Source organism: Podarcis bocagei (assembly GCF_964188305.1).
Source record: "Podarcis bocagei genome assembly, chromosome: 8".
Taxonomy (NCBI): domain Eukaryota; kingdom Metazoa; phylum Chordata; class Lepidosauria; order Squamata; family Lacertidae; genus Podarcis; species Podarcis bocagei.
Genome location: NC_138133.1, coordinates 70,708,808 through 70,733,659, shown reverse-complemented (window position 1 = coordinate 70,733,659; position 24,852 = coordinate 70,708,808). Strand labels below are relative to the sequence as shown.

The following is a 24,852-nucleotide window of genomic DNA, read 5'->3' as shown; positions in this document are numbered from 1 at the left end:
TGTGCATAGCCTCTCCTGGCTCAGATTAAACAGAGAAACAAAGTTCGATGTCACCAGCATACTGATGATACTGTGCCCCAATTCTCCTGATGATTGCTCTCAACAGCTTCATATGGATGTTAAATAGCACTGGAGATAAAACAGTGCCTTGTGGTACCCCACAACTGCTTTGCAAGGTGTAAATACATAGCCTTCTCTAAGATTGACTATGCAAGTAGGAGCAGAACCACTGTAGTATAGTACCTCCAACCCCCAACTCACAGAGACTGTCCAATGGTGTCAATAACTGCTGAGAGATCTAGAAGAAGAAGAAACAGGGTCACACTCCTTCTTGTCTCTCCGCTGCGGAAGGTCATCCATCAGAGCAAGCAAGGCCAATTCCATGCCAAAACCAAGCCTGAACCTAAAACTGGACAGGTCGAGACAGTTGGTTTCCTCCAAAAGTGCCTGCAGCTGAATCACCATGATCCTCTTTGAGCATCTTGGCTCAAAATGGGGTATTAGTGACTGGGAGATAGTTGCCAAGTACCGCAGGGAAGGTCCCCCCCCCCCCCAGAACAAATGTACCACAAACTCCTTCAAAGATTTATTAACCAACCCACCTGGCCACCCACCCACTGCCCCAGCCACTTCCATGAAAATAGCCAAGATAGGTAAGGGTCAAGAGGGCAAGTAAAGGAGGAACAGCAATAAATCATGGCTCCTGGTTGTTACAGCACCTCTATCTACTGCGGATGGAGCTACAGCATACTTTGCCTATTCCTGCAACCCAGTGCTGTTGCTGCTAAAACAGAAGAGAATGGCCATTAGTGATGATGATGATGAGAACTAGTCCAACAAGTTCTGGAGGGCACCACATTGGTTATCGCTGCACTAAAGAAGGATGGGTAAAATAATACATTTATTTGGGCCAATCAGTGTTCACAAGCTATTAGTGCTAGCAGTCATTCAGCTTTAATGCTTCTACAAGGTGTTTGAGGCTTTAAACGTTTGGGTGCTAAAAGGAGTTGTGTGGTGGGATTAAATCATGGAGGAGCTACAACATTGCTATGCTTGCCTTTGTTACTGTGCTTATTATTCCTTCAACATTATCAGCAAGTTGTTGAGTGAGGGGAAGATACTAGTTTGCCTATATTTCTGCAAGCTGCAGGATCCTTCCAGGAGGATCATAGAATCACCTTGCCTTGCACATCTGCTCACATGCTAATCTAGTGGTATGGTGTCCTAGTGCAGAGTGATCTTTTTTTATTAATTCAGGGTATTTATGAATCACACCTCCTCCAAAGCAGCAGTAACCACAAAAGCAAAATATATCAAACATCAATAAAAACCAGTACAAGCTACAAATTAAATAACACAGTCGTTTTAATATGTCTAATGTTCTTATAGCCCTTGTAAGGGACTTCCTCCCTTGAATCACTTGCTGCTTGAGATACCATTGGACAGGGTAAAGAAAGCTTGTCAACTTGTACATTCTCAAAGTTTTTGTGCCGTCAGACGTAACTCCTGCAGTACATAACATGAAACTTCTCCTACCTTTGTAGAACTTCAGTGACCCCTGAGATCAGTTCCATTGCTTTTAGAAAATAAAAAAGAAAGCCGTTTTGGTTTAATTTGCAGCTGGATCACAAGATAAGCAGTTATTGGAAGATAGCTTTTTAATGGTCAGGTTATATAATACAGTCTGCAAGAATTTATAGCTTATAGGTAGAGAGGCACTATACTAAACATTATAATTAGGACTATTAAAGTGCTTGATAACTTCATTTGTTTTTCCGTCTCTGATGAACTGATAAATGCCCCTTGGGTAATGCTTGAACACTTGGGGGGGAGGAGATTTTTGGTGTTTTGTTTTTCCTCTTTATGGAAAAAATAACATAACTCCTAGGTATTCTTGTTAAGCAGCATCCAAATCCCAAACAGTGCCAGAGGGGAGTTATGAAATAAAAATGAATGGTCTTAAAGGCGTTGGGAGTCTCTGGGGAATAAATGATAGAATTTTCTTATATTTCCTGTATATGCAGATAACAAATACATTTAATGCAAGAAGGAAATAGAATTTTAATAGAATTTTTAACTAAAGATCTTGAAACAAAACTAGACATACATTTTAATTGAATTTCTGGCTCAAATTACAGCAAACCATTATAAATCATTAGGAATCAGTTTTAAAACTGCTTTCACTTTTAGCCATATTACAAACACAGAGGTAAGCTTTTACAGCTACAGATAAGTGTTAATAAATTACCCGAATTTCAAAATTAATGGCTGCCCGGCTGCTTTGGGGAGATATCATTGTGTTTCATGAATATTTTGATTTTGTGATTAGATCAAAATGCACTGAATTCCTAAACAGTCATAACTAAGGTCTGCTGATCATAAACTGTTCTTTTTTTAATAAATTATATTCCTCGCAAATCTGCTGATATGGAATAATTAGAAATTGGTTGCCTGCATTTACTGTAAGATTTGCATGACTTTAGATCTCCACCTACTGATCTAGTGGCTGGCAGGAAATGTACATTTTGTACATTTCTAAATATACCTTGCCTGCAGAGATAATGGTTTATATTGTGATGTTAAGAAGGTTTTTATTTGCAAAAAACAAAGCGGTGTCACTTGCCAGTTCTGGAAGACATTGATTAGGCTGTTTATGTCATTCCTATTCAGAACTTATTATTTACAGCTTTTCTGTTTCCATTCCTTTGTAAGCGATAATGATCTGTCTCTTGTAAACTGCTTAAAGTGTGTCTATTTTCCCTCTTTTTAGCAGGTCTTGAAATACATTTTATAGAAATGTGGGTATATTAACATGGAATGTAAATGGTGCAAAATGGAGCATATTAATCGAACACAGTATCTGTCAATATGATCTTTGAGTGTTATACAAAATATTTAGAGTTAGAGGGAAATGGAAATTGCTCATCCATTCTTCAGCATGGAACACTTGCTATCTGAATGTGACCCTATGGAACATGTATATGCTACAATTAAATGCACTTTACATTTTAGATGCTATTCGTGTAACATGCACATAGTTATTGTTTCCTGCGGATTTCCTGCAAAGCAGAAAGCATTGTCTGTTATATTGAATCCACTACTTAGAACTTGGGTTTTGGGGCCATGGTTTTTGAATTGTTTTGAATACTGAAACGTATCGTGTATGGTGTGTGTGTGTATGTGAGACTATGCACTTTCAACAGCACAGAAAAAGGCCATTGTCAAACAATCCTTCAGAGTCTTATAATATTTGGAGGTGAGACCATCTGGGCCTGGAGATTTGCCAAGTTGCATATTTTGGATGGCACCTTCAATTTCCTGTTGAGTTATTTTACTGTTGAGAATTGATCTTTTATCTTGACTTATTTTAGATAGTCCATTTGTCCTCAAGAATTGGTCTATTTCCGATTCTTTCTGAGGCCCCTGTGCATAAAGTTCCTTGAAGTATCTGTGGAAGCACTTTCTTATTTCTTCTGGTTTCTGAACTATTTTTCCTTGAATCTCCAGGTTTGTGACTGTGTTTAGCTTTTGTCTTTTTTTCAATTGCCAAGCTAACAACTTTCCACATTTATTTGCTGATTCAAACGATCTCTGCTTCATTTGTTTAATTTTCCACTCAATCTCTTGATTAATCAATTTCGAATATTGTGCTTGATGGAATTTGATCTCTCTTAGCACCTCTTTTGACTTCGGATTAGTTCTCAGCTTTTTCTCTCCTTCACTTATTTTCTCTAGAATTTTTTCCTTTTTTCCATTCCAAAATTTTTTCTTTATTGTATTCTGTTGTATCAGAAACCCTCTCATTACAGCTTTGCTTGCGTCCCAGATTATTCTTTTCTCCACCGTAGTGTTCAAATTTATTTCAAAGTAGTCCCTTAGCGTTTTTTGGGCCTTCTTAACGATCTCTTGATCTCTTAGCAAGGTGTCATTCATTCTCCATCTGAAGGATCCAGTTGGGAAAAGTCTCAATTCCATTTTTAAGGCATTATGGTCGGAGCAGGTTTTTGGGCAGATTTCCACTTTTCTCGTTTTCGGGGCCAGTCCTCTGGATATCCAAATTTGGTCGATTCGTGTCCATGACAAGTGGGCCTCAGAAAAGAAGGTTCCTTCTTTACCCAAGGGGTTCCTTGTCCTCCAAATGTCAATCAAGTCCATATTGTCTGTCATTTCAAAAAAGGTTTTAGGAAGTCTACCGTCTGTTGTTAAGTTTTGATTTTGGGATTTGTCCATATTTGTAGACACCACCCCATTCATATCTCCCATCACGATAATATTAGAATAATCCAAATAGTCCATCATTGTCTCATGCAGCTTCTTGTAGAATTCTGATTTTCCATCATTTGGCGCGTAGATTCCTAATATCAAAATCTTTTCCCCTTGTGTTTGGATTTCAATTGCGAGGATTCTTCCATGATCATCTTTAAATAAAAATTTTGGCGACAGGTTCTCCTTTGCATAAATTACAACACCTCTTTTTTTAACTTTGTCTGATGAGATAAATTCTTGGCCAAGTCTTTTATTGATTAATACTTTCCTGTGGAGCCTAGTCACATGTGTTTCTTGCAAACATATTACATCCAATTGTTCTTTTTTTAGGATATGAAATATCCTTCTCCTTTTTTCCGGAGAATTCCCGCCATTTATGTTCCAACTAAGTAGCTGCAGAGACATCCTGTTCTATTTCAAATGTTCTTAAGATGGGGTGTCTTCCTTTTGTTCAGATCCCGAAGGTATAGACGTTGGCCCCCTTCCGGGCGGTGCTGGTGCTGGTAACACTGGAAGCCAATCCGCTCCTTTTTGGAGATCTTCTCCGTGGTCGTGAAGGAACCTTTGGTTATCTTCAGGTGTTCTTATTTTAACCTTCCTTTCTTTGTAGGTGAAGGATAATCCCTGTGGAAACTCCCACCTATAGGGGATTGCGTTGTGTCTCAGCAATTTTGCTAATTCTGTATAGGTGGCTCTAAGGTCCAGCAGCTGCCTCGGGATATCTCTGTAAATTTCCACTCTTTTGTCTTGTATTTCAATTGCTTTTTTGAAATGAAGGCCTAGGATCTTGTCTCTCTCTTCCTTTGTTCTTAAAATTATCAAGCAGTCTCTGGATCTGTCTTTCCTTACCAGTCTTCCCAATCTATATGCCGAGACAATCCTAAAATCCGTGTCTTCCTTTAAACCCCAGAACTTCGAGAATTCCTGTGTTAAGTATCCAATCAAGTCTCCTTGCTCGAGTTCTGGAATACCTCTCAATTTGATGTTGCTCTCACGATTTTTCAGTTCCACCATTGACAGATAGACTTGTTGTTCACCCACCTGTTTGTGCAGGGGCCTAACTTCTCCTTTTATTTCTTCAACCTCTTTTTGTAGGACTCCCACTTTCTGAATTGCTTCTCCAGCTAATTCTCGATTTTCCGCTGTTGCTCCTTGCAATTTCTCTATGGCTTGCGTGTGCTGTGAAACTTGGTCAGTCAGTTTTTGGATCGAGGAAGTTGCTTTATCTATCTTCACAGACTGATCGTCCACCTTCTGATTTAAACTTGATAGTTGCTCCAATATTTGTTTTAATAGTGTGTCTGACCCACCTGCTGCCATATCTTCCTCAGTGGACTTCTCAGTTATTTCCCCTTGTTCTCTCCTTTGTGGTAGGCACAGATGGTGGGAATTTATACAAGTTTAATTACTAAAATGTTTCTTCATTGTCACGAGCCACTGTCATCACTTCTAGGGCACTATAGCCTTGAAGACACATCAAGATTCTATTCTGGTGTGATAAGCTAAATGTATCCTAAGCTTTACAATTTCCATGTACTAGGAAAAGACATTTTTGAATTTTTCTGATTATTGGTGCCATTAGTCCCTACTCTTCCTAATTTTGCTGCTGCTACCTACCAGTGGCGTGCAGTGAATTTTTTTCCTAGGGGAACAGTTAGGGTCAGAGGCACCAGCTTGCGAGGGTGATGGGGGGTGGGCGTTGTGAGCGTGAGCATCATGTCTCCCTCCCTAAGCCAGGCAAAGGCTTCCCAGGCTTTGAGAAGGGGGTGCCAGGCCTCTGACAGGATGCTGGACTTTGGGAAGTCGGTGGGAGGGCTGATCAGAACATCACGCCTCCATCCCTAAGCCTGGCAGAAGCTTTCCAGGCTTTGGGAAGGAGGCTCCAGGGGAACATTAAGGGGACTAGCCTAGTCTTCCTAGTCCACTGACCGCACACCACTGCTAACTACTCTTACTAAGCAGAACAGTCCCAACACTCCAGCGTGAACCCAGAATAACCCCACATACTTTCAAAAGGTTTGGACAAGATTGCACAGGAAGAGTTGGTTTCTGGAAAATAGTCTAGCAGCGTATCACAATGGATGGTCCTACTGCACTGTTGCAATGTCGGCACTAGTGCCAACATTTTCTTCTTGTTAGCGTGCCCTAGGGTGTGTTTTTAAGGAAGAAAGGGAGAAAATGTGGAAGGTAGATGCTGAACACCAGCTGCTCTATCACATGGCTGAGGTTCCTTTGCTGCCTTCAGATACTAGAGATTTATCACATTCCTTTCAGTCTAGCATACGGCTGTCTTCCTCTCTACTCTCAGCCCCAGTAGAGCAGCTGGGAACTTTTAAGCCCCACATAAATACACTAGTGAGGGTGAATGCAGATGACCGTTTACCACATGGCAGCTTACCAGCTGATAATACTGACGCAGGTTTCTCCTGTTCTAGCACATTCCTGGCCCTTTAGGATGCAAAATCTTATGCTCCTTGTTCTTCTGAATCAGGTGCCAAAGAAGCAATAGCATGCAGTGCTATAGGAGTATCTTTGCTGCCTGGCAAAGGTTGAACCACATCCACCCAACTTTAGAAGATCAATTCTATTCTGCAGTAGACTGGAAAGCTGCCACCGGTAGCACAATGAGCCAGCCAGAGCTTATCCGGGAGTCATGTTTACACAGGCTGTCAGCAGACAACAGCAGCCAGTGATGGGTTAAACAGGCTGTAACTTTATAGCCAGATTTGCAAAGAGATGATGTATTTGTGTGCCTTTATCAATTACCATAGTCTTGAGCAGCAGAGCAACTCAATAGATGGGCTACTGTGGACCAAGCTTGCCATTCTTGGTCCCATCCATTCCCACCAAATGCATTTGATGCAATCGCATAAGGATTAATGAAGATCTTCAGTTATTACATGCGTTTTAATATCATCGTACCAAATCCCAGGTCAGCATGTGCTGATTAAGCCCTTTGGGGACAATGGCTTGATTGCTTTTGCCTCTGTATGCCAGTTTGCGAAACCTTGTTACTAAAAGAACTAGCTTATTCTCATTTAATATCTTACCACTCTGTACAAACCTGGGTGATGCGGACAGAGCTTAACAGAAGTAGAGTTTAGTATTTTCGTTATTCTCTTGCATATAGCCACACAATTCCTTTCAGAATTCCCCTTACCCTTTAAGTTCTGAAGCAAGGGCACTTCCAGATGAGTTTTTATTGTGAAATACTTGCATGTGGGTTTGTTTTTGTTTTTTCATCATCCACACAACATTGCTGGCATCGAAAGATGGCCTCCTAAACATCTGCACAATCATAATACCTAAAAACAACAACCCCCAATCCACTTTTCATTTCAACCTTCACAGTGTGAGCAAAATTACGAGTAGGTCAAGAAAGTTTGGAGTCCCAGAAAAGACCATCCATGATCATGAACTATTGAAAATAGCTTTCCTGATACTGCATCCATCTGGTAATGAAGCCGATGAGAACAATCCTTTTCAAATTGTTACCTGATTAAATTCCTGGTTGCAATTGCACAGGGCACTAAATATCCTTTTAAATCTATCTTGACATAGGCATTGCGGGTTTGTTTATTTGTTTTCATTTGCAAGCATTAAGGGCATGAGAAACAGGACTGTGAAGAAAGGCGCCCTTAGGCAAGTTTCCTTAAAAGCAAAGGCCATTTAAGTCTGACATCACATCCATGCCATACATTTAGTGTGGAACCTCGGGTTACGTACTGTCCTCCTTACAAATGCTTCGAGTAACAAGCTCTGCTAACCCGGAAGTAGATGCTCCTGGTTGCGAACTTTGCCCCAGGATGTAAGCGGAAGTCACGCGCTAGCAGCAGAGCAGCAGTAGGAAGCCCATTAGCGAAAGCGCACCTCATGTTAGAACGGTTTTGGGTTAAGAATGGACCTCCGGAACGAATTAAGTTTGTTACCAGAGGTGCCACTGTAAAGCACATGGCTTCCCCCAAAGAATCCTGGGGACTGTGGTTTGTTAAGAGCGTTGGCAGAGCCGGCACAGTCATTAGGTGGGGTGAGACTGCTGCCTCAAGGGGCAGAACTAAGTACCAGAGTGTGGTTTTGCTTCTTTTCTCCTCCCTCCCAATCTCTTTTCCTTTTGTGTGATGTCTTTTAGGTCGGAAGTTTGAAACCAACCTTATTATTGATCTTTATAAGCTACTCTGGAAGTAATTTTCATCTGAATAGTGTGGTAAAAATATTTCAGATGAATAAATAAGCAAATAATTTTTACTTGGCCTGAGAAAGTCAGGCCTTGAAGGACTCCACATACAAAAGTTGCTAACAACTAATAAGATGGAGTTGTTATGGTTTCTTGCACGATTGACTTAACTGGTTTTTTGCAGTTATGTTTTGATGGCTTGTTTAATGGCTTGTTATTTAGTATCTTGATCTTTAGGCCTAATTGCTTTATTATGAATTTTTAATGCATCCTTTTATTTTTTAAGATTCTGTAGATTAATTGTTTTTGCTATTGATTTTTGTACTACTGATAATTTTTGTCATTTTTTGCATAAACGGCCTTGAATGTTATATATGGAAAGGTTGTATATAAATAGCACTGACCTTGGTATTGACTCCACTGAAACGACTCACACAAATTGGACTTGCCTACATTGACATGCACACTGCCCAGCCATTTTGAATCAAGTTACAGAAAACCAACTGTTAATGTCTAAAAGAACCTAGTGCCCTAGACTACAGCTTCCAATGACCCAGCCAGCATGATCATGGATGCTGGGAATTATAGTCCAACACATCCAAAGGACATAAGGTTGAGGAAGGCTGAGGTATAACAGGATTAGCATCAAGGTCAAAGTGGGTTTCATACTCAGGTTAAAGAAATTTTAGGCACACACAAATGAAACTATTGTTATTTTCAGCCTCACCTGTGAAAACACGCTAAGATAGCAGGTGCTCAGTAATGGCCTAGGTGTTGTTGGACTCCCATCTGCCCCAGTCAACACATTGAGAACACCATTTCAGAACCACTGCAACAGAGAGTCAGCTCCACTTGAGATTGCTGTGATTGTGGTATGTCTGTGAGTTTTGTATTATGCTTTCACAGATATCTCACTCTCTATATTGCTGTTGCATTTAGTACAATGTTTGCAACAACAACAAATACTTAATGGCAGTAACAAATCCAACAAAAAATTGTTGATCCAGCCCGTGACATATCTGTCTTGGATCATTGCTCTGTGTCAAAGGTCCACTCCACCTTCTTATGCCCCATGAAAAATATGGAGGAAATCAGGAGTGGTTTCTAATAAAGCAAATGGATTAACACTTTCCATTGGATATCTTATCAGTGCAGATTGTATCCTACTAATTGATATCTAAATTGCAAATTAAAGTGATTTGTGCAGAGGCCATTGTAAGAAGATTGTGATTATAACAATCTCTTCTTTTTGCTGTCGTTTAGTGGTTCAAGGCAAAAGTGATACCATATTCTCTAAGGGAAGCACCCTAGCTGCAAACTAGCAGCTCATTCCAAGCCCACTGGCAATGTCAGATGCCAAAACTGCACATGTGGCCACTGTTTTCCCCCCTTTCTTAAAACACAGGAAAAACTGAACCTGATATAAAATAAAACCTTGAGTGTTTTGTATGGGAGATGCTTGTTGTTCTGCAGCTATACACCAATACACCCATCCATATGGGTGTAAAGCAGTGCTAAAAAAATGGATTTCTCCCACTGAGATAATTGGGGGGGGGGGGAATCTGCCTTTTAGACATTAGATTTTGCTGATAGGAGTTTTCGTTTCTTTTTTTCCTTTGAAAATGCACTGTATGTGGATGTGTGTTTTAAAATGATTTTTAAAAGTGATAAAATCTCTAGCTCATTATGTCTGTATAGATCCTGTTGTTTTTTATAATCTTTAAATCGAAATGGAGCCTCCCTAGTTTGTTGATGTTAGAATACTCCATTGATTTAATCCATTATTTAAATACAGCTAATTTGTAATACAGGTAAACAAAACAAAATGCAAAGCTGGGGGGGGGGGCATTAGTTTGTATTGTTGCATGCCACCCTAATCTCTGAGTGGTGCAAGATTCCAGGAGTTCTAGGCACTTACCCAGGGTTTGTGTTTCCTCAGAATGAGGCACAGCGGAAACTGTGGTGTCTTTATGATATACGGTTTATTTACACATATATGCAACCTGAGCCTACCTGCTGAATGAGGTTGAGGACTAGGACCTTTCCAATTGTGGCACCATAACTATGGACTACCCTCCCTAGATGCTTTTGGCTTCAGGAGGCAGGCTAAATCTAAGTTATTTTGCAAGGCCTTTGTGTTAAATTGATGCTGGCTCTTAATTTCTTATCACTAACTTTGCTTTTTTGGCCAGTTTTGATTAGCTTGCCTGGCCTTCCGTTATTGTTCCGTTTTATCAATCCTGCTGTTCTTGGTTGTCTTCTGTCATGGAAGACTCCTGACTTAATCACATGCTACCTAGCGATTAAATTAAACCGTAACAATGGGACATGCACTTTGGAGGGGAGAGTTGCTGCAGAGCTGTTGCCATTTCCTAAGACCTACCAGTTCACACCAGCCACAGCAAAATATGTGGACGTGTCTTTCTTCTTTCTTTTTTGTTCCCTCCCATTGCCTCCAATATTAGGGGACTAAGGAAGCCTAGGGTCCTGCAGATTCTTGGCTGCCTCAGCCCCATCACTCTGCTTTTAGCCCCATTGCCTGTGGAACATCACCAGTGGGGCAGCCATGGTGGTAGAAAGCTGCACCATCAACTAGGGAAGATCTTAGGCATATGACTTCTTTCTCCATAGCTTGATCTCCCATTCAGCCTATAGATTGGGAGGTCTACATTATCCTAGGGTCCCTGTTGACACCTATCCCCAAGCCACAAGTAGTTGCACTCTTAGGTGTTTGTTAGGAGGGTGACCAAGATGATAAATGGTCTTGAAACCAAGCCTTATGAGGAACGGTTGAGGGAAATTGGTATGTTTAGCCTAGTAAAGAAGAGACTGAGAGGAGCTATAATAGCCATAAGGGCTGTCACATGGAGGATGGAGCAATCTCCTGCTCTAGATGCTAGGACCCGATTCCTGCTAAACATCAGGAAGACCTTTCTGACAGAAAGAACTGTTCAACCGTGGAATGGACTTCCTTGAAAGGTAATGGACTGCCCTTCATTGGAAGTTTTTAAGCAGAAGGTGGATGGCCATCTGTCGTGTATGATTGAGTTGAGATTCCTGCATTGCAGGGCATTGGACTAGATGACCCTCAGGGTCCCTTCCAACTCTACAGTTCTATGATTCAATTGTTCTATGATTATCATCTGATATGATATAGCTCTATAAAATAAGACTTTACATATAGCAAAGACCCAGAGAAACAAGGTTGGCATCTTCACCACACACCAATCAACATTAACCCTGCCTTCCAGAACTTCCTCGCCTGGTGAGCTGCTTCCTTAAGTATGTCCATCTTGATAAAATGCAGCAGTGGTTGTACCAGTGAGCACTGTCTACTTAAGGCAATCCATACTAATTGTAGTTATGTGTATCCAGTCGCCTAATTTATGACGTTCCTGACACCGCACAGCTACAGAATGGAAAAACATAGTAATGTAAGATACACTACTAGGAGAAAAATCTGAGGGAACATATTTTTAAACGCAAGGTCTGAGTGCTGATTGACATGCTTTGTATGATAGTAAAATCTGGCAGGTGCATTAACTTGCATTCCTCTGATCTGTACACATCCGCACTTGTCTTCTTAGGGTACTTGGTAATAAGCTTCTTTAAAGATCCCTGAGTAAGCACTGAAGATAATATCTGGAGTATGTAGCACTCAGTCCTTTTAGAATGGCTTTTTCCTGCTCCTTTCGTTTTCTTAAGAAAATGTCAGTTTAATCATATCTTAATGCTTTGATAATGCGTTTCTTTACATAGCTGTAGAACACTCACTTCAGTGTTTTAAAAGAATTAATGTAGATGTTAAAAAATGCTGGCTAAATGAGATTTCTTTCCAACAGGCTAATAAAACTGGAGCACAAGCCTTTGCCAACTCAAGAAACATTGACACAGTGACACAAATATGGGATGCGCTTGTTGGCTTTGTGTGCAGCCATGTGTGGTAGCCTCACATAATCCATGCATTGGTCATCGTTTTATCGAACGGGAGCAATTCATTGCAGATCAGTAACATAAGTTTGCATCCGTTGGACCAATCTTATGCGCTGCTGGGTTAGCAAGCAAGTATCTATCCTGGGGCATCCTATTATGAGAACTATAGCACTACACTTGATCCAGAACATCATGCTAGCACAGCAGCAGATGCAATGGTAGTGGCCATCATTCTGATGCATTGCATAACAGCACCATGGGAAGTTGCAAATATTAACTCCATGAGTGCCTAATGCATTGTGCGAAAAAGCATTGGTATATAAAAGAACACACAGTTTAGAACACACTGTTTATAATTTACATTGGTATATAAGAGAACATCAACCCATCTAAAAGTTAGAATTTAATTCTGGCCACCTTTTTGAGTAATTACATTTTCAGCAAAAGGTAGATCTCACACACATGGTGTATAGTCTGTTGAGAATCATTCTAATCCATGTACTTTTCACATTTCACATACTAATCGAGCAACAAATAGAGCCATTTAAATGCAGTGAAAGTCAGCTAAAAGTATTGCTTGTATGAGATGCCAGTCTATTTATTCTTTGTCATACAGACCCCTCTGTCATAATGTACTTCCTTACCCTTTGTTTGTGGCATATTTTAGCACAGAATAAAGTCGGATGACTAAATGCATCCCCCACCATGCAGTGTCATTTTAAGTCCCTGTACTGATCGTTCCTACTGAACATCCCCCCCCAAAAAAATTGTAACTTTGGGCTCAAACCCTTGGTCCTGAGATTAAGAGTCCCATGTTCTATTGACTGAGCTATCCCGTTTTGATCAGAACATTATTGAAGTGTTTCACCAGCGCACTTCATAATGTGTTCAGACATTCTGCTTTAATTTTGACAGGCGAGAGTGTTTCAGAAATTCAGTAATGTTTCAAGTTTGGTTTTACACAGCTACGCCAGACCCCGTTGGGCCTTTCCGGGGCCACGACAGGCCCTTTTAGCCTCTCCATGACCACAATAGGCCTTGCGGTCTCCTCCAGTTGCGTGACATCACACGGGCATGTCACATTTGTGATGTCATGCACGCCGGGCCCCCTAAAGTTGGGTGGAACCCGTCACCTGTAGCGGCCATGACTCCTCTGTTCACTGCTATGGATACAGCTTTAAAAAGACAAGTAGTAAGCGATACAGGCACTTGTTTTTCACAGTTGATGTAGCCTGCCTGTATTGTTTTTTTTTTTTCTTTTTTGCATTGGGTCATCTAATTGGAGTGAACAAGGTAAGCCAGTTTAGAAGGGATGGCTTTGTCGTTAAGGAAAGGTTCTCTACTCCCTTGGCTGTTATCACAATGGAAAGTTTAAAAACGAAGTGCCAAACAAGCAGGCATTAAACCGCACACGCAAAAATCACAATGTTTCCTTTTGCCAATGTAATCAGCCCGATCAGATTCAAAATATCACTTGCTTTATTGGAGGGGATGGTTATACTGAGATAGCAAACTGAAAACATAAATTATAGATACACTTTCTCTCTGCCCTCCCCCCAGCGCCTGATTGCTCATTTCCACTTAGATGCAAGACTTGCTACCTGAAAGCCCGTGATTATTGCAAATTGCTGCAGTGTCACAATCGCAGCCTCATTTAGTTTCTTCTCTTTAAAAAAAATTGTTGAGCTTTTGAACTACTAATATTAACTCGTATTTTCTTGTCTCCTTGCAACAATTATTCAATCAGGTTTTCTATTGTGAAGGATGGAAGATAAATTCCTCCATAGCCTGAACAACTATAGTGTCATGCATGAACAGCTCAATCTTTGCCTGCCTGCCTCTCTCTCTCTCTCTCTCTCTCTCTCTCTCTCTCTCTCTCTCTCTCTCTCTCTCTTACTACAAATAAAATTCTGTGTTCTTAAATAATCACCAGATAAAGGTTTCTTCTAGCAATGTTGCCTGATGATGAAACAAATGGCTTTATGGGAAAATTAATAGTGTGAGCTTGTCCCTCTGTCGATTTTCCTTTTGTTCTGCATCACATTTTAATAAGATACACTTATTGGTTAAAATCGAGGACCTCAAGTTCTGTTTCCGGTTCTTGTCTTTTTTCTGCATTGCATGGGAGGACAGATGATAGAAAGAGATCTTCTAGAAAATCTCAGGGCATGAGTGCCGTAGCTCTGTCCTACATCTTTCCAAGTAACTGGTATTTAGAGACATGCTGCCTCTGATATTGGAGCTTAGTACATAACCATCTTGAGCCCTATCCTCTATGAATATGCATATAGGATTGCAGCCTATCCCATACATAATTACCTGGGGATTAAGCGCCCTTGAATTCAATGGATCTCACTTTGGAGTGAATATGTGCAGGATTGCAGGGTTCGGTTTTGAATGACGGATGTCACAAAGGCATTCGCAAACAGCACATTCAGGGAAAGAAGAGTCAAATGGAGTCCTCAGTGAACACCCCCCTCCCCCGATAATGTACGTAGGTTAAAGACAAATCTTTGTCCTAAATATCTCTGGAACGAAAAAGTATGGGGGGGGGGAAATCTCTTGACACCTGAGTAATGTCAAAATAAGCTGGGATCTTCACTTGGAGGGTGGGAGTTAGAATAGCACTTTTTGAATGTGGAGTGTGTTCAGTCTTTGCAGCATAATTCAAATTGGACATGTAATTCAGGTCCTGGAATTAACCCACTCAACCAAAGCTTGAAAAGATTTAGATTTACCCAGTCTACCTCTAATACAATAATGTCTTACAGTCACACAACCATCCTGGTTTGTGGTGATATAGCCAAACACACTGTAATCTGTCATTCTAAAACTTACTGCGGATAATTGTTTAAAAAAGGAGTTCTGTAACAATCCTTGTGGGGTTTGTCTGGCTGAAATGTACAAAACCCCACACTTTTAAATAAAGACATTATTAGTAGTAGTAGCAGTAGTAAAAGAAGAAGTATTTTTTTAAAAAAATCTCTTTTAAGCACTTTGAAAATTACTCTCCTGAAATGATCTTTTCCTCTCATCTTTAGACTGTCAAGAAGTATATTTGCAACAAAATCCTAGTATTTTATTATTTTAGCTAGGATGGAAAGGGGTGAATATGCACAGTATTCTACAGTAATTATTCATAGTTAACCTTGGATTGCTTGAGCTGCCATTTAGTTGTCTGGGATTGCTTCAAAGGGGATTTGGCTCTGACCATAAGAGGAGGAATATATTTCTGGAAACCATAATGGTGTTTCCTTATTGTTAGCTACACTGCTGATTAAGGGGATTCTTATGAACACTGGATGGAATTTGGGCCAGTGTGCCATGGTCTAATTCAGCAGCCATGCAAAGCAACCTCAAAATGCAAAATGGGCTTTATTTAAATTGGGATTGGGGAACCTGTGGCTCCTAATTAGGCTTACAAGCCTTCCCCATTTGGCCCATAAGGCCATTTCAAGTCACACCCAGCCACATATATGACTTCAGGTTTGGGGCAGCTAAAAACCTGGCTCAGCTGAAAGGTGTTAGTAGGAACCATGAATCACGTGATTCCCGGTGCCTGCAAAGTACTTTCAGAAAACAGCAAATTGAAAGGGGTTTCTGAAGTTAACAAAAAGGTCATCTGGTGTCATTTTGAGGCCAGGTGATTGGCAGGTGGGCAGCTCAAAACTTTACCTGCAAGCGGTGGGGGAGGTCTAGTTTCCCACCCCTGATTTAATATGCACTATTTTCCTCCTTTATTCAGTGCAAAATAAATATAAACACGACCTGAGGAAGGGAGGAAATCCTAAGAACAGGTGAAATGCACGGAAGCCTTAAAATCAGGGTAGTACACATAGGATGATATGTAAAAACTGGGACCCAGACATGCAGCTGTTAAGGTGTTAAGCAATGATATATCGCTATGAGGAGCCTGTAAGGAAATTAGTCTAAATCATTAATAACCATTACATTCTTGCAAATCTGCTATAAAACACCCAAAATAAATACGCTCTACCTTATAAATAAAAATGCTTTAACATTAAGGCAGGAGATACAATACCCTTTTCTAAAAAAATTTTAAAAACCTATGCAAAACATTATAATCTTACCTTTATATGGCTTTCTGCTTTCTCTCTTTTAAAACATTTATTAAGCAGAAAGACCTCAGTGACATGTAAATTTCATTTTCTATGCCTGGCAGATTAAAATACATCAGCTTCAGACATCATTCAGCAAAGAAATAATTTGAATAGTTCATTTTATTAGAAAAAAGATTTATGTCAGCATTTGACTGTGACATGAGAGGAACTAGGGGCACCCATACAATGTTAAAAACAGATTTTCCATAAAAAGTAGCTGCACTAAAAAAAATAATGTGATTCATCATTGAACAGGTTAACTGCTAATGTTGTGAACAACACCTCAGTTATTCTCAGTTCACTCTCAGTACCTGCCCCAATTGATTTACTCAGGGCTTCATATTCCTATTTCTTTATGTCCTTGGTCACCTACAACAGCTATGTACAAGGGACAGTGCAACCTATGAGGCAGCCTGGTCACAAGCCAAGAAGACCCTCTTGGATCAAGCAACTTACTGGGGGAGTGGCAATTTTCTATCATTCATTCATTTATGATTAGTTTATAGTGTTATCATGCTATAACACTCTTTCACCTAAGTGGTACTCTGCTAGTATATTTTTTTATTTTAAAAAATACAGGGTGGGGGAGCATTTTACTACTAATAAAATATTGTTTGACAACAACAACATACCACCAGAGGGATAAACTAGTGCTCTTTGCAAAAGCTGTTTAGAACTGTGTGCTGAAAGGTTCATCACACTTTTTAAAATACAGGAGCAGTTTACTCAGCAGGCCAGAGTGTCTCAATTGTAGCATCCCTGCTGTGTCTGACGTACCCAAACCTTTTAACAGTCCCCGAAGACACGCCAACAACACCGACAGTAACACATATCCATTTGGGTGACGTATCTAAATCATCTTTCCCCGATCCCTAACTTATGCCATGACAACCATGCATATCAAATCAGCCTGCATTTTCCCACACTCATATAACCTTTGGTTATCGGCTTGTGGTAACATGCAGGCAGGCTTTTTGGGTGGGGGTGCCTGTATTGTGGAATGCCCTCCTTGCTAAAATACAAGAGCCCCATCGGTACTGGCAGTCTGTTGGCTCTTGACGGTACACCTATTTAGGCAAGCATTCCTCTGAACTTGCTCTTTTAACTGTTTTAGTTACTACGGTTTTTAACAAGCTTGCTTTTTATAAATAGTAATAGTAGGAGTAGTAGGGACAAGATATTGCCCATAGATTATAATTTTTCTAGAAAACCATCCTCAGACTTTAAATGCCTTTTAAAAAATACAAATACAGTGGTGCCCCGCAAGACGAATGCCTCGCAAGACGGAAAACTCGCTAGACGAAAGAGTTTTCCGTTTTGGAGGTGCTTCGCAAAACGAATCTCCTATGGGCGTGCTTCGCAAGACGACAATGTCTTGCGAGTTCCTGCGGGTTTTTTCCCCTCCCCCCCTTTTCTAAGCCGCTTATCCGCTTTATCTGCTAAGCCGATAAGCCGCTAAAAGCCGCTAATAGCGCTAATCCGCTAACCCGTCAATGGGCTTGCTTCGCAAGACGAAAAAACCGCTAGACGAAGAGACTCACAGAACGGATTCTTTTCGTCTTGCGAGGCACCACTGTAAACAGGTTCAGCTGGGGTAGCTCAGTTGCTAGAACATGAGACCCTTAATCTCGGGATCATAGGTTTGAGCCTCATGTTGGGCAAAAGATTCCTGCATTGCAGGGGTTAGACTAGAGCAGTGTTTCCCAACCAGAGGCCCTGGGGCACCCCAGGATATTCCAAGGGGGCCACAGTTGAAAAATGCACAAATAGGGAGCCATAGCATGAGACCATAGCTGTCAACTTTACCCGTTTTCTTGCGAGGAATCCTATTTGGAATAAGGGAATTTCCCTTTAAAAAAGGGGAACGTTGACAGTTATGCATGGGACTAGGGGGCCACAGAGGGAAGTGAGAAGTGAAAGGGGGGAAATCATCATTTTTTTTATTTAAATCCTATCCACTCGGCCAATCACAAGTGGGTAAGGGGGCAGCCCACCAGCACCTAGCGCTCCTTTTTGCCCCGTGCATTTTCTTGGAGCAGTCCTGGTTTGTCCCTGGCAGGAGACAGTAAATGCTGAAGCTCCTGTTTTGACCAGTGGAGCCCGTGATCCAGAACCCCCAGGTCAGGTGGGGTGGCAGTGGGTAGGGCTGGGTGAGCCAGAGCTGCTTGTTGCTGCCGCCAGTGCTGGGCCTGGCGGAAGCCTGAGTCTGACTCTGCAAGGCTCAGGGTGCAACCCACCCCAGCGCCTAGTGGATCAGGGCCTAGTGGATGTTGCCAAGGGGTGCAGAGCCTGTCAGCAGCATCAGCCTGGCTCTGCAAAGCGGGATGAAACCCACCCCATTGCGTAGCCGAGTGGGGTCATCTGGTGCTGCTTTCATCTAAGTGTCTACTCAGAAGAAAGCCGCACTTTCTTTTTAAAGTGGGCTTTACTCCCAGGTAAAGGTGTGAGGGACTATAGTGTTTTATCTAGGCAGCCAGGGCTCCTCCAGATGACCATATCTTTTTGCACCAGGACAGTGAGAACCACTTGCTTTTTAAAATTCTCCCATATATACAGAACTCCCTGTTCACCTTTTGGACTGTACCTGTAGGTTTCCCCCTCTGCGTCAAATAACTGGGGTCAAATAAGCACTGTTTACTTTTAATATTGCATGGACGTTTGATCTCCCTCGAAAGGTTCTGGACACTCCTTCCTTGGAGGTTTCTAAGCAGAGGTTGGGTGGCCATCTGCCATGGATGTTTTAGATGAGTTTCCTACATTGCCGGGGGTTGCACTAGAAAGATGACTCTTGGGGTCCCTCCCAGCTCTATGATTCTATGTTTTTCTGCTTCAGCAATATTTCATTATGTTCCTATCATTTTATGTAATTGTGTTCTGTATAAATTATAAAAATATAAATAAAGCATGTTTTATTTACAAGCAAAACATTTAAATAGCTACCTTTCTACCAGTACAACGGGGGGGGGGACATGCGCATAGTCAGGATTTTTGTTAGGGGAGCAGGCTTTTGTTAGGGGGTGCAGAATCTCAGATTTGTATTGCTTTTTTGCTTATTTGGGGGGCAGCTGCTCCCCTTGGCTATGCCCATGGGGGGCCACAGGAAGGATACGAGGTCGGAAGGGCCCACAGTCAGAAAAAGTTTGGGAAACACTGGACTAGAGGACCCGCATGGTCCCTTCCAACACAAAAACCTGCAAGAAGATTTCAACATGAGAACTGTCCCTCCTCTTTCGTGTTCTAATGCAATGTCCGTATTTGTCTGAAACCATCTCCTTGAATTCAAAAGCTGGATACCAACTAAGCGCTTATCCACACCTACCTTTCACCTTTCTAGGCATGATCCACAATTTAAAGCTCTGTGTCTTGCTCTCTCTGTCTCCAGAGCTTTCCCTGTGAAAACCAACTCTTTAAAGCTCAGTTGGAGGAAACACCAATTCACGGAAAACGCGAATTGACATTTGCTCTGATTCAGCTTTAAAGAACAGGTTTATGCAGGGAAAACTCAAGGCAAAAAACAACACTTGGACACAGATTGTGGACCTCTGCCTGGACAAAGGGTAAGTGTGAATAAGCCCTTAGAGATTCTTGGTAGCTGCTTCTTAGGCACAGACTACTCTCTGAAGAACTAGGCAAACCCAAAATCTACGCATGTCAATAGCTGGGGCTAAGCTGATATGTAGGAAGAGTTTAGGAATTTGGTTTTGGTAGCCCTCCTGAACTTTGGGAATAGGCTCAACTAGACAACAATCCAGTAGTGATGGCCCCAGGCACAGTTCAGATTCCACCGATGGACTCACCCCAGTTAAACAAAAGATTGGATCCACTAGCCTAGGTCTTATGCACAAAACCTCCACAGCCTAGGAAACATGCAGTGGTATTTGCCCTGCCCTCCTGATTAAGTACCATTCATTTATTAAAGGCTGTAAAGTCAGAGAGCCTAAAAGAAAGGAGAAATCTTGGGGAGATCTGAGGGTAAAATGGCATATTTTTATAAGTAGAAAGATTATTTGACTTTAGAGCTGTAATAATGATAATTTCTGTGACCAAAAGTGCCCCCTTATGATTAATCAATTATGCAAACCATCACCATTTCAAAGCTAGTAAAGACTTATTTAATGACATTTTTCATGCATCTCGTGTCTTTAATATATTATTATCCCCCTTTATCCTGACAGAGTCGTCCGCCGCAGAGGACCCGGCTCCCTTCTGCAGCTGGTGGAATCATTCGCTCACATTGGGAAACAATTGTTTATTTAGAATAGATTTTTCAAAACTGATTGCTTTAGAAAAGCAGCTGACTGTCGCTGGGCAGTTGGATTCTTCCTCTCCACCCTGGCATACATTTCCAGAGAAATGCCTTACAAGACGGTGGTTTCTGTATGAACAGTTGCCTAGGCTTGATGTAAGAAAATCAGCTTCCTTTTCTTTTTCTTCACCTGCTTTACTGCCCCAGGAATGATCTCAACTTAGCTTGGAGTTGAGTATATACATAGGAAAAGAAGTCATTTCATCCTTTCTCATTTCACTTCTGGGCATCTTTTGGGCAGAGGACAGAAACAATCTCAAGCCAAAGATATTCTCTTCTGAGCTGCATTGTGCACTTTGCAAATTGAGCAAAAAAGAGGGTCAGGCTCGTTTTTAGGGAGACGTTAAGGGCAGGCTGCTGTCCTGGCCAACGCTGCATCGCATGCGAGACAGAAGAACGTTTTAGAGAACAAAGCCTATTTCACTTTAAAAAATGAAAGAATTGGCAACGGTTCCCTTTTGCTAAAAATAATGACATGGAATTTTGGTGATTTTCATGTTCAGGCACTTCACAGGTAATAGAAGGGAGCTGCACTCAAGACAGAAAGCTGGCAGGAAGAGGCGCCATAACTCCTTTGTACACCTCTCCTTATTTTCACAGAAAACCTTCCTCGCTTTCCCTTTCGTCCAACAGTGCTGAACAAAACAAGTTCCAGACAAAAAAAAGGTCTCTATACTATTCAAGAACTAGCTTGGAGGGACCTCTGTTTAAACTATAGATTGTCAGTTGTGAGTACAGATCATAGTGAACTTTTTTAAAATTTTGATTCCTCTGTTCAGTTTGTCAATAAGGACCCCATATTTTATACAGAGGGGTATATTAAAAAGCAACTGAGAACATACGTCTTTTAGGAAGCAAGCCTATGCTTACATCGGAGTAAATCCCATTGAACTCATGAATACGGTTTAACTTTTAGCCACACTTAGCTTCTACTATGCCAAGTTGTGCTGAAAAGTCCTTCCCAGTCTTGCCTTCACATGCCAAGAACAACAGACACCAACTTTGTATTTGTTGTTAACCGTTTATTAAAATTTTCCCAAATTCTTTTGGATTATAGTTTCTCTTTCAGATTCCTCTCCTTGGTTTTCCTCTCACTCCCACAGGGCACTTAAGAGCTCACTACAATTATAATTCAGTCAACATATTCCAGTCACATAATAAGGAAAGGGAAATAAATAAATGAAGAGACAAATGTAAAATGTGGAATATTTATAAATAAATATAAATAAAAGTAACTCCCATCAGCCCCAGCTAGTATGGTCAGAGATTATGGGAGTTTTACTGTACAACATTGAGAGTTCAATGAAGTCCCAATTCACAATCTCACGAAACTTTTTCAGTTTAACGAACAGGATCTTTACATGGGCTGCCAGTCACAGAAGGTCATCCATCCATTCAGTGATTTCCAATGATGGAAGAATTATTATTTTACCTGCTAGCATGGAACCATCTCTTCTGCACTTCAGTCAACCTCTACTTATTAGGTATAGCTATTACAACATACACAATTTCTTCTCTGCAGGGATTCATTGCAGTTCAAATTAATTCTGGTTTGCACCTCCCTCCCAAACAGTGTTATAACTGGGCATCTCCCAAATACATGCATTAAGTCTTCCTGTGGCTGCTTGCAGCATTTTGGTCAGCTGTGGGGACCCTTTGACCCTGCCCGGTTGTTGCTGAACTACAACTCCCATCATCCCAATCCATTGACCTTGCTTGCTGGGGCTCATGGGAGTTGTGGTTCAACATCTGGAGAACCACAGGTTCCCCACACCTGATTTAGATGCAAAGCAGATGCTCTACCACCGAAGCTATGGCCTTTTCTGTAAGGAGGGAAATTAGGAATACAGGAAGATGCCTTATACCAGGTCAGAGAATAGGTTGATCTAAACAAGTCCTATCTACTCTGATTGGGAGTGGATCTCTAGGCAGGGCTTTCCACAGCCTTACCTGGTGATGCCTGAGATTGAACCTGGAACAGGTTCCTGCTTCTGGGACGTGGTTTTGCTGCCCCTCCTGTGCTTGGCTAGAAAAGTGCTTCCAGCTGAGTATGGCTGAGGAGACAGCCTTGGGCCGGAGACAGTAGGGAGGAAGAGACAGAGAAGCCAAGATCTTGGTGATAGAGTCCAAAGGATTTTGGCAGCTGCTTTATTCATACAGCAAACAACATGAATTGGGTCACTGTGGCCCCTTTCAGCAACGGATTCTTCTTACTCTCCCCCTTCTTTTTATCTGTTAGAAGGCAGATTATTTCTACAATAAATGGTAGGCCTCCTAGAAAACAGGGGAGGGGCAGAAAAATTCCACTGGAAGGTCTTTTTAAACAAACATGATGTTGGAGCATATGTCATGTCACTGTAGACCCAAAAACCATTCCCACATAGGCTTATATCATGAAATGGAATCCTCATTTGGCTCCTGTGTTTAAAATATATACATTGGATCTGTGAATTTTCCATCGTTAGCCACATTGCTGGGTAAAAATTCAAATGCCCAAAGAATAAAGTTGCAATGCGTGAATTCTGCCTAGGATAAAACAGGGTTTTTTAAGCCAAATAATATTTTGAGATGACTGACTCAAGATCCCCATCTAGTGGCTGCATGAAACTTAACAGTCGCCATTCCAATGTAACCTTTTTTTCTTTAAAGTATTTAGCTTTGGGCTCATCAGCCCTTCCCTTCATCCTGTGATTTCTTTTGTTTGTCCCATGATTTCCAGGAATGGGTCTGAGAGGTTCTTATTTTGTCCCAATGCTTTCCCTGGGAAAACCCACTGCTTCCCTAGGAGAAAAGAAACATGGAGCAAACAAAATTCTGAATGAGCCCTTTGTTTTCATTTGTCAAACGTGGGGTTTCACCCAACTGATCATGAAATCTCTTCTGGGTTTTGGTGCATAATGACTTCTGATCACTGGCAAAATAAAATCTCAGGACTATTTTTATTATTATTTCTTTCCAAATAACTGGTTCATGGCATTTTATAGTACACCATTGATTTGATGCAGAGTTAGGGAACCTGCGGTCTTGGAGCAAAACATAGAACAAAAAACTTCTGTTGAAGTATAGCTGGTGTGTTATTAGGCATGATTTCGCCTAAGGATACATATATCGTAGAAAAGATGGCTATACAGTGGTACCTCGGGTTAAGTACTTAATTCGTTCCGGAGGTCTGTTCTTAACCTGAAACTGCTCTTAACCTGAAGCACCACTTTAGCTAATGGGGCCTCCCACTGCTGCCGTGCCATCGGAGCACGATTTCTGTTCTCATCCTGAAGCAAAGTTCTTAACCCGAGGTACTATTTCTGGGCTAGTGGAGTCTGTAACCTGAAGCGTATGTAACCTGAAGCGTATGTAACCCGAGGTACCACTGTATACAAATGAGAATGCAATGCACATATCCATTCAGCCAAAATGACTATGGGAGGAAGGGCCACAGGTAGCTCAGTGCCGGAGCATCTGCTTTGCTTGTAGAAGATCCCAATTTCAATCCCCGCATCTCCAGGTAGTGCTTGGAAAGACTCCTGCCTGAAACCGTCTACAGCTGCTGTCGGTCAGTGTGGACAGCAATGAGGTAGATGGACCAATGGTCTGATTTGATATAAGGCAGCTTCCTGTATTCCTATCCCTGACTTTCTGCATAATAATACATCCCACGTTAACCGAATCATTACTAGCAAAAAGGGTATCTAATCTCCCTCAAGAAATGCAGCGGAAAGGATGCCCTAACTAATTTGTGCTCCCACAATACCCTTAAGGTGAGAAAGAGTGATTGGCGTGAGGATTTGAATGAGGATTTGAACCCAGGGTTCCCCATCCCTAATCTACCACTCCAGCCACTACATCAATAGTGGCCACGCCACCTGTTCATCAAGATAACACAGGGCCAGCTCTACTAGTAGGCAGAGTGAGCTGGTTTCCTCAGGCAGCAGCAGCAGCCCACTCCAGTTGTTTTTCCTGAACCCCCCAATCATTTCCCTTTGTTGGAGGCAGAGCTGCAGATGCTGAACAGCCCATCCTGAAGACCTAGATTAGCCCAACACCAAATCTTGGGG

The 24,852-nt window shown here is 41.5% G+C and overlaps 1 long non-coding RNA gene across 2 annotated transcripts in view; it reads left to right on the top strand.

The window, feature by feature from the left end:
• Positions 1-21,851, top strand: part of LOC308593129 — a 38,202-nt gene extending 16,351 nt beyond the window's left edge. For both annotated transcript variants that reach the window (XR_014010761.1, XR_014010762.1), the window contains one exon: positions 20,670-21,851. This is a non-coding gene — a long non-coding RNA (uncharacterized lncRNA). The remainder of the gene's footprint in view (positions 1-20,669) is intronic.
• The last annotated feature ends 3,001 nt before the right edge of the window (positions 21,852-24,852 follow it).